The sequence below is a fragment of the Lactuca virosa genome, chromosome 7 (assembly GCF_052849685.1).
Source record: "Lactuca virosa cultivar CGN04683 chromosome 7, Lactuca_virosa_CGN04683_v6, whole genome shotgun sequence".
Taxonomy (NCBI): domain Eukaryota; kingdom Viridiplantae; phylum Streptophyta; class Magnoliopsida; order Asterales; family Asteraceae; genus Lactuca; species Lactuca virosa.
This window is the reverse complement of record NC_136432.1, coordinates 191152339-191163208: the sequence shown is the minus strand read 5'-3', so window position 1 is coordinate 191163208 and position 10870 is coordinate 191152339. Positions and strand designations below refer to the sequence as shown.

Genomic DNA, 10870 nt, shown 5'->3' with positions numbered 1-10870 from the left:
TACTGCCCAAGGGGCGAGATTCAGAAGCTCGAGCAGGAGCTATGGGGCCTTACGATGGTGGGCTCGGACATCACAAGCTATATGAATAGGTTTAGTGATTTGACAATACTTTGCCCAGGGATGATGATTCTGGAAAGCCAAAAGGTGGAAAGGTATATCTGGGGGCTGTCGCCCCAGCTTCGAGGAAGTGTGCTAGCTTCCAAACCCGCGACATTCGACAACGCCAAGGACCTGGCACAATCCCTCGTCTATCATGGAGTCTGCCAAGGTATCACGACCGTCGTCCCGGAACCAACCAAAGGAAGCATCAACAATGATAGCAATGCCAACAACAACAATAACAAGAAGTTTTGGAACAAAAGGAAGGGTCAAACTTCGCAAGAACCTTCAAAGAAACAAATGGTGGCAGTCCATGCCGCCACAACCCCCACTACTGTTCCTGCTACCCCCGCACCGACAAAACAATATGCTGGGAATCTGCCAAAGTGCAACAAATGTAATTACCATCACCACGGTAATTGCCGAGAGATGCACTGTAAAAACTGCGACAGAAAAGGGCACACTGCCTGTTTCTGTAAGGCACCAGCGCGGCCAATCACCCAAGTTCCTGGTATTGGAGTAAGTCAGGCATGTTATGAGTGTGGAGAAACTGGACACTTCAAGAGGGATTGCCCTAAGGCGAAGAATGCTGGCGGTGTAGGAAGAGTGCTGGCAATAGGGCAGAACGAGGCAATAGCCGATCCCACTGTGGTTACGGGTACGTTTCTCCTCAACAACATTTATGCATGCATACTCTTTGACTGTGGAGCGGAGAGGAGTTTCATGAGTCATAAATTCAAACACTTACTTAATCAAAAACCCCAAGCACTCAATATTATATTCACGGTAGAAATGGCAAACGGTAAAACGGAAAGTACAAACGATATGTACATAGGCTGTACATTAAACTTAAATGAACACTCGTTCCAAATCGATCTTATGCCAATTACTATAAGAAGTTTTGATGTCATCATCGGTATGGACTGGTTAAGCCTTCACCATGCTGATATACTTTGTCACGAAAGGGCCGTCTGCCTCAATCTGCCAATTGGCAAAACCCTTGTCATTTATGGTGACAAACCAAGTACAAATTTACAAATCATCTCTTGCGTTAAAGCCCAAAAATACCTTCGCAAGGAATATCATGCCTTTCTAGCCCACGTGGTAGACAAGAAACGAGAAGTGAAAGACATTAAAGATATTCTAGAAGTCTGCGATTTCCCCGACATTTTCCCAGAGGATCTTCCAGGAGTCCCACCGGAACGTCAAGTCGAGTTCAGAATCGACCTAATTCCCAGAGCTACCCCAGTAGCAAAATCGCCATACCGTCTAGCACCGCCTGAAATGCAGGAGTTATCCAGCCAGCTGAACGAGCTTTTAAGCAAGGGATTCATCAGACCGAGCTTCTCACCTTAGGGAGCACCAGTTCTGTTCGTAAAGAAGAAGGACGGATCTTTTCGCATGTGCATCGATTACCGAGAACTGAACAAACTCACGATCAAGAACCGATATCCCTTACTGCGCATAGACGATCTGTTCGACCAACTACAAGGAGCGACATACTTCTCAAAGATCGACTTAAGGTCTGGATATCACCAGCTACGAGTCCTGGAAGGATACATTCCCAAAACGGCATTTCGAACTCGCTATGGCCATTACGAGTTCGTAGTGATGCCCTTTGGATTGACAAATGCACCGGCCGTGTTCATGGACTTGATGAATCGAGTATGCCGTCCTTTCCTAGACAAATTTGTGATCGTGTTCATAGATGATATACTCATCTATTCAAGGAGCAAGGAGGAACACAGCCAACACCTCCGACAAGTATTGGAAACTTTAAGAACAGAGAAGCTATACGCAAAATTCTCAAAGTGCGAATTTTGGATACAGAAAGTAGATTTCCTAGGTCACGTGGTCAGAAAGGAGGGGATACATGTGGACCCTTCCAAAATCAAGGCAATCGAGAACTGGGCAACTCCAAGGACTCCGATGGAAATCCGACAATTCTTAGGCCTCGCCGGGTATTACCGAAGATTCATACAAATTTTCTCGAAAATTGCCAAACCACTTACCACCCTGACTCAGAAGGGTGTAACTTTCAACTGGAAAGAAAAACAAGACGTTGCTTTCCAAACACTAATGCGAGCACTATGTAGTGCACCCATACTATCTTTGCCAGAAGGAACATAAGACTTTGTTGTCTACTGTGATGCGTCAAACCAAGGACTTGGATGTGTCCTGATGCAACGAGGAATGGTCATCGCATACGCCTCGAGACAACTCAAAACGCACGAAGTCAATTATACGACGCACGATCTCGAACTAGGAGCCGTCATCTTCGCCGTAAAAATCTGGAGACACTACCTTTACGGCACGAAATGTACAATCTTTACCGATCATAAAAGCCTTCAACACATCCTCAATCAAAAGGAACTCAACATGAGACAAAGACGATGGGTAGAACTACTGAACGATTACGAATGCGAAATTCGTTATCATCCCGGGAAGGCTAATGTAGTAGCTGATGCCCTCAGCCGAAAGGAATACTCGGGCCGCCGAGTGAAATACTTAACCATGACTATCCATTCACACCTACCCACGCAAATCAAGGAAGCCCAAATAGAAGCCTTGAAATCGGAAAATGTGGCAAGTGAAGCCTTAAGAGGAATGGATAAGGATCTTGAAATCAAGGATGACGGAGTTCGTTACTTCATGAATCGGATTTGGACTCCGAAGTTTGGCGGAGTCAGAGATGTTGTCATGGACGAAGCCCATAAGACACGATACTCCATACATCCCGGTTCAGATAAGATGTATTTGGACCTCAAGAAATTGTACTGGTGGCCGAACATGAAAGCCGAAATTGCTACCTACGTAGGCAAATGTTTGACTTGCGCCAAAGTCAAGGTGGAATACCAAAAGCCCTCGGGATTGTTGAAACAACCGTAAATACCCGAGTGGAAGTGGGAGCGGATAACCATGGACTTCATAACCAAGTTTACCAAGACGACAAGCGGACTCGACACCATCTGGGTGATCGTCGACAGGTTGACCAAATCTGCGCACTTCCTACCAATCAAAGAAACAGATAAAGTGGAAAAGCTGAACAGAACATACATCAGAGAGATTGTACGACTGCATGGTGTACCAATATCTATTATCTCGGACCGAGATAGTAGATTCACCTTGAGGTTCTAGCAGTCACTACAGAAATCTCTGGGGACGAAGCTAGACATGAGTACCGCTTATCACCCACAGACCGACGGCCAAAGTGAGAGAACCATACAAACCTTAGAAGATATGCTAAGAGCTTGTGTGATCGATTTTGGTAAGGCATGGGACACCCATTTACCATTGGTCGAATTCTCGTACAACAATAGCTATCACACTAGCATCAAAGTTGCCCCATTCGAAGCCCGCTACGGCCATAAGTGCAGATCACCTCTGTGTTGGGCTGAAGTGGGTGACACACAACTCGCAAAAGGACAAGCAACTGACAACACTCTCACTGGACCGGAAATCATAAGGGAAACTATAGAGAAGATAGTTCAAATCCGAGAACTACTGAAGGCTTCAAGAGACAGACAAAAGAGTTATGCGGATAAAAGAAGGAAGCCCTTAGAATTCCAGGTTGGGGACCGGGTACTACTAAAAGTCTCACGCTGGAAGGGATTAATACGTTTTGGAAAGCATGGGAAACTAAACCCAAGATATATCGGACCATTCGAGATCCTTGCCAGGATCGGCCCGGTGGCATACAAACTTCGATTACCGCAGGAACTCAATAACGTGCACCCTACCTTTCACGTATCAAACTTAAAGAAGTGCTTGTCCGATGAGACCCTCGTTATCCCTCTAGACGAAATTGAAATCAACGAGAGTCTCCAATTCGTGGAAGAGCCGGTAGAGATCATGGATCGGGAAATTAAGAGAACTAAACAAAGTCGCATACCCATTGTGAAGGTCCGCTGGAACGCCAAGCGAGGACCTGAATACACCTGGGAACGCGAGGATCAGATGAAACATAAGTACCCGCATCTTTTTCCTATAACTCTACCTTAGATTAAATTTCGGGACGAAATTCCCTCTAACGGGGGGATGATGTGACAACCCGATATTTTTCAAAGTCAATGTAACATTCAAAAAGTCAAATATAATGAACTATTTGGAACCAACGAAATTAGCGTCAAAAACGAAGTGTTCTAAAATCTTAATTGGGATGCATAAAGTGTTAGATATCGTGCCAAGGTTTCCAAAAACATAGAGAACACTCAAATCCGAGTAATAACGAAAGAGATATGACCAATCAAAAATCCACGACACACCTAGTAAAACACTGCTAAAACATAAAAAGTGAAACTTCAATAAAATACTTTTTAGCCTTAGGTATCTAAACGAAAGTCGTAGATAACGTTAAACCATGAACATACATAAAAAGAACGCCCAAATCTGACTTCGTATGAGGAAGTTATGATTTTTTTCGAAGTTTCGGGATAGCGGTAGACAGCTAAAAACTCGAAATAGAGATCGAGAAATTTCTAGCCGAAACAACCTAAATAAAAATCAAAGATCTCAACAATAGTAGTGCAACGACGAAAAGCCTGACGAAAACGGACATCGGATGAAGAAGTTACGCATTTTTAACGGAATTATCGTGTCCCGGCCTATTAAATAAAATATAATCAAAAATGAATTCAAAATTAGCCGACGAAGTCTAAATGAAAGTTGCGGATTATTTTCTCACCTTCGCGTGGATATAAAGAACGTAAAAATCGGAGCTCGTATGAGGAAGTTACGGATTTTACAAGTTCAAGGTGCACAAACCGAGAGGATTTACGCCCAGCGTACCCTCGTACGCCTAGCGTACTCGGATGATAGGCTCCGGATAGTCCACGTCACCCCCTACGCCTCTACGCTGTCCCATCCGAAGTCCGACAATCGAAGAAGCGGTCATGCATGACGTCGGGTACGCCCCGCGTAACCCGGAGGTACGCCCTGCGTACCGAGGGTTCCCAGTCCCTATAAAAGGGATGCGAGGGTTCCGGGCATTTTTGCTCATTTTCTCTCCTTTTTCTTGCGTTTTACCTCGTTTTGCGTGCACGGAATATCCCGAAGCCCCGGTTTTCATACCCAACCCCCGAAGGAAGATTTACGCTCCCGAGATTCCTGAGAATCCCGAGAAAATCAACTTTTCCAGTCAAAGTTCTGCTCGGTTTTCGTCTCACTTTCTTCAATCTATCAGGTGAGTTCATACCCCTACTTTTTCACATATTTTCATGTTTTAGGGGGGAAATACAAGTGCGATACGAGAAAACATATTGCTTTATACAGATTCAAATATAACATCTACATTTTTATAACTTCGATATCAACATTATACTTTACATACACATTTAGTATTACATCGAGTTTTATCACCAAATGAGATACACTTTCGGAAAACTATAATGGGTATAGTTTGCGGGTTATTCATTACATCTTTACGTAAACATTGTGAAAATGAAATGCTTTCATTTACATGAAATATAGACTTTCTTTTTAGTAAATCCATTAATACTAAGTGATGTGAGATATTCAACTTCAACGTACTCTCAAGTACGCATTTCAAGTCCTGTATTATAAACCATAATCTCTTGGAGGGAGAGCATGATAGTTGTGTATAGATCTATACGGGATTGACAATCCCGCACCTAAACTGTTAGCTACAGTTAGACCGGCAGGTCTGGGGTGACAAACGTCATAACACTACAACGCCTGAAGAACGTTGTTACAGGCAGTCTGGGTCAATAGCATGGTTATAAAACTCACAACAGAAGTATTAAAATAAGTTTGATTTTCGAGACTTTTGAATGCATTCAGTAAATACATTGTTTAAATACATTTTCACCATTTTAGCACAAAAGACACTATTTCACTCCAGCCTTTGGAACTTTTCGGACTATATGTAAAAAATATTGGATTTTCTGGGAAAACACGTTCAATTATTTTTACTAAAGGACATACAAATTTCGGTACAAAAATGCTTATGAACTCACCAACTTAATTGTTGACACTTTTTCAAAACTACTTGTATTTCTCAGGGAATCAGTAATACAGGTAACCATCAGCTTTTGGAGAAGGAACGCTAAGGCGTCTATCAATAAAACATTTTGAATCATCATATTTGTAATATTCTTTTAAAACTTGTAATACACGCAACAATGTAAGCTTTTTATTATATTTATGATGGTTGTGTTACTTTCTTTACAATATTCAACTGTTATGGTACTACGTGAAGTCACCCACCCCCGAATGTTTCCGCCATTCTGGTTTGGGGGTGTGACAGATGATTTACATAATCAACCCATATATTTAATTAGTCTCTTTTTGATCACTTTATTAATCCTATATTAATTATTTATCAATACTAATTAAATAATATATTATTAATATATTAGAACTTATAATATATTAATATACCACAAGTGTTATTTCTCTCATTTAGTCTATCCAAGTGCATGATGCCATGCAACCCAAATGGACCATGTCGGGTCGGTTCAAATACATACCAGAAATAGTTATGGACTTAGACACCTTATCCAACAGAAAAGTGGGAAAACAATTGGAGAAAGAAATCCCAAAAGAGTTTCAAGAGAAGAAGATGATGATGTTATTGTTGTTGAACCTACAAAGGTTGTATTTCGTCCAAAGGAATCGGTTGTTCCAAACATTGAGCAACCTGAATCATCCAACAATACTATAAACCCATTGGTCATACCACCACCCTTCCCTTCCAGATTAGCCGCTTCGAAGAAAAAAGAGGAAGAAAATGAATTCATTCAAATTTTCCGCAAGGATCAAATCAACATTCCACTATTAAATGCTATTAAGAAAATTCCAAGTTATACAAAATTCCTCAAGGATTTGTGCACCAAGAAGAGAAAATTCAAGGAAAATAAAAAGATTCAAGTCAATGCAAATGTGTATGCAGTTATCCAAAAGAAGTTACCTACCAAATGCAAAGATCGGGGAATATTTGCTATCCCTTATACCGTTGGTGATTTGCATGTCGAAAGTGCCATGTTAGATCTTGGAGCCTCGATCAATGTGATGTCATATTCGGTTTTCAATCTCTCAATGTTGGACCTTTGGAAGAAATGGGAGTAATCATTCAATTAGCGGACAAGTCAAGTGTGTCTCTAAGACGAGTGTTGGAGGATGTGTTAGTACAAGTTAATCAACTTATTTTTCCCGCAGATTTTTATGTCATTGATCTTGAAGAGAAGACTCCTTCCAAATCATTTATGATCCTCCTTTGAAGACCTTTCATGAATACTGCTCACACGATCATTGATGTCCATAAAGGAAATATAACTATAGAGTTTGATATTTGCATATTTAGCCTTATATTAAGTATAGATTTTTATCATTTATTAGCTAATTTATTGCATATCATGGACAAAAGATACTTAAAAGTGTTTGAATTATGTTTTCAGTCCAAAAGTGAAGCTCGGAAGCAAAAGGAAGCAGGAGAAGCGGTTGGGAGTTTGGGAGTTGAGCGAAGAAGAAAAATGCTAAAAACACAAGGTACTCGGCGAGTAGGGTCGACTACTCGGCGAGTCGCATCGAAGATTCGAGAAGATAAAGACTCCTTGACTTATCGTGCACGGGAATTAAGTGATATACTCGACGAGTCAGTCATGGACTCGGCGAGTCTGGGCGAATCTATAAAAACGACTCTTCAGATCGACACAAAGAATTTTGGAACCCTTGGGCAGAAGCAAGCTGCAAATTAGAGTCAGGAAGAGATCTGGAGAACGGAGATACAACCCTAAACCCAATTCCGAAGGAGATTCGAGGCAAATTCACATCATTCTTACTTCAATCTATTGTTTTTTCATTATGTTAAGACTTCTAGATTTCGTTTTTGTGCTGTCAATTACTTCAATCATGAGCTAAAACCTTTTAACTTCTGTTTGGGAGACAATATTGAGACTATGGTTTGATCTATGGTAGGATTGATTTAATATTGGTGATTTTGTTAATTCTAGCTTGTTAAAGAACCTTATGTGTGAATGATAACTATTTTTCTGTTAATAGAAAGATAATTAAGCTGCATGAACATCTCTTAATTGTTACCTCATATAATTTATGTGACCACTTTATTATATGAGTAGGATTAGCGACTGTGAAACTAGAATTATTAGAAAAATAGGTAAATTCATGTGTGAGCTTGTGTGATGACCATCAATAAGAGGTTAATTAAAGGACCAAATTAGTTAACCATTACAAGTCTAAATTAACCCGAATAAATAACCTAGTGAATTGAATTAAATTAGACAACTGGCCACTGTTTGAGTTAGTTTGTTCTCTAAGGATTAGTGCAGCGAACGTGAATCTAATCACTTGAATCGGTAGCCAATAGAAGAATCAATCCATTGCACTATTGCCATAATATCAACCATAGGATCAATTGAGTTGAACTAAACAGAAGTTCCCTTCATTATTGAATTTAGTTGAATCTTTGCTTATCTAGTTTTTAGTTAATTAGTCTAAGTGTTAGTTAGTAAGTTTCTAGTCTTGGAAAACTAGAGAAAACCCCCGTTATTACTTAATTTTTAGATAATATTAGCTTTTAGTTTTAATTTTCCGTTCCCTGTGTTCGATACCCTATTTATTTAACTTTACGACAATTGATAGGTCCACTGCCTTTGTGTGTTTATTTTATAATTAAAAGTAGGATTAAAACTAGTTCGTTTCACACACATCAAGTTTTTGGCGCCGTTGCCGGGGAACGGTTCTAAATTAGCACTAAATTCTATTTTTATCGATCCTTTGTGTGAGATTTATCTTACACAAAGTTAATTCTTAGGTAATTTAGTAATTAGGATAGGTTTTGATAAATTTCTGTTTTAATTAGGAACTTTTCTGTTTTTGCCTTGAACTCGCCGAGTGCACTCGACGCAACTCGGCGAGTCCATCGCTGTTCACAGTTTTAGTTTTTATTTTATTTTTGTTCTTTTTACGCGTTTTTCTTATTTTATTTGTAGTTGTTTCATGACCCGAGGATCTGATACACCTTTGGTCCCTCCACTAGAAGACCCGGAGTCCGCCCTAAGGAAGAACAAAGGAAAATCCGTTGGAGAATCTACTTCTTCAAAAAGCTCGCCTTTGAAGAATCTTAAAGTCGTTTTCAACAAAAAGAAGAGCAGCAAATCAGGAGCATCCAGCACCTCTTTAGCAAGAGAAGACCCAATCAGAGAGGATACCGAGTACGAAACCGAAGGAGAAGAAGACCCTACATTCGGGCATATTTCTGATTCCGACGACGAACTAGCTATTCTCATGGCTAACATTGATGAAATCCCCATGGGGGAATGGAAGAAGAAGATGCGTGACGATACCGGCCCGGGACTTGTGCAACCCGCAATTCCCGCTACTGCTACTTTCGAACTAAAGGGCCACATACTCGCTCAACTAAAGGAGATTCCCTTCTATGGAAAAATCACGAAGACGCCTATAAACACCTGGATGAAGTCAATGACGTAGTTGATTACTTTAATGTTCCAAATGTGCCTCGCGAGACCCAGCTACTTCGCATGCTTCCAGTTACATTCAAGGGTGCTGCAAAAGATTGGCTCAAGTCACTCCCACCCAGTTCCATCACCACATGGGCTAAGATGAAAGAAGAATTTATTGACCACTTTTGCCCACCTTCTAAAATAGCCAAGTTGAAGAAGGCCATTGCTAACTTTGAGCAACAACCCGGAGAGTCCCTTTATGAGGCGTGGGAGAGGTACAAAAGTTTGCTAAGAAATTGCCCACACCATGACCTTAACAGCCAACAAGAAGTCTCCATCTTCTATGACGGAGTCAATGTCACAACAAGACAATTACTTGACTCGCAAGGCCCGCTCACAAATAAGCCACCCCCAGTGATCAAAGAACTAATTGAAGAGTTCTCTAAACATTCTAGAGAATACCATAACCCGCGAAATGAAGTAAGTAGGGGGGTAGTGAACACGGTTAACGATGGCATGGCAACAATGATGGCTAAACTAGACAGTTTAGATAGGAGAATGACAAAGATGGATCAAACAATCCATGCTATCCGGGTAGGATGTGAAAATTGTAGGGGACCTCACTTAACTAAAGAATGTGACTTGGATGAAAATGGAAAAAAGAAGGCGCAAGTATTCTATTCAAGTGGCGACAGATACGATGAAAATTGGCGGAAACCCAAGAAGGAATGGCTCCCGTACGAAGAATACAAAAAGGCAAAGGAAGAAAAATACAAGCAAAAAGAGAGGGGTTTCTATCAAAAGGATGAACCGGCTGTGGAAAGGAAAGCTGATTTGGAAGAAATGTTTACTAGATTTATAGCTGCGTCCGAAAAGAGACACAATGATCATGATGTTGCAATACAAGAGACCAGAACAATACTTAGGAATCAGCAAGCATCTATTCTCAACATTGAAAAATAGCTTGGGCAACTAGCACATCAAGTGAACGAGAGAAGACCGGGTGAACTTCCAAGTAAAACCGAGAATAATCCGAGGATGGAGAATGTGAATGCTATAACATCTAGTTTTGGAGAAATTTTCACTCCTCTGACCCCTGCACAGAAGGTCTCAACTAAGGTGCCTGCAGAAAAGACAGAAGGGTCGAGTTCAGCCAAACCCGACACGACTCGTCGAGTCCCTCTAATGGACTCGACGAGTCCAAGGTCTAAAGACAGAAATGTTGTTTACTTAAAGACTTACAGGCCACCTTTGCCATTTCCAATTCGAGCCATACCTGATGAAAAGGCTAAAGCGTATAGAACTTTCATGGAACATGTTAAAGCCCTTCA

The 10870-nt window shown here is 40.9% G+C and overlaps 1 non-coding gene across 1 annotated transcript; it reads right to left on the bottom strand.

Moving 5' to 3' along the window:
- Positions 1 to 9746: 9746 nt before the first annotated feature.
- LOC145128089 (small nucleolar RNA R71) lies at positions 9747 to 9853 on the bottom strand. The gene has a single exon (XR_013716691.1). It is a non-coding gene; the product is annotated as a small nucleolar RNA R71 (small nucleolar RNA).
- Between the last annotated feature and the right edge of the window lie 1017 nt (positions 9854 to 10870).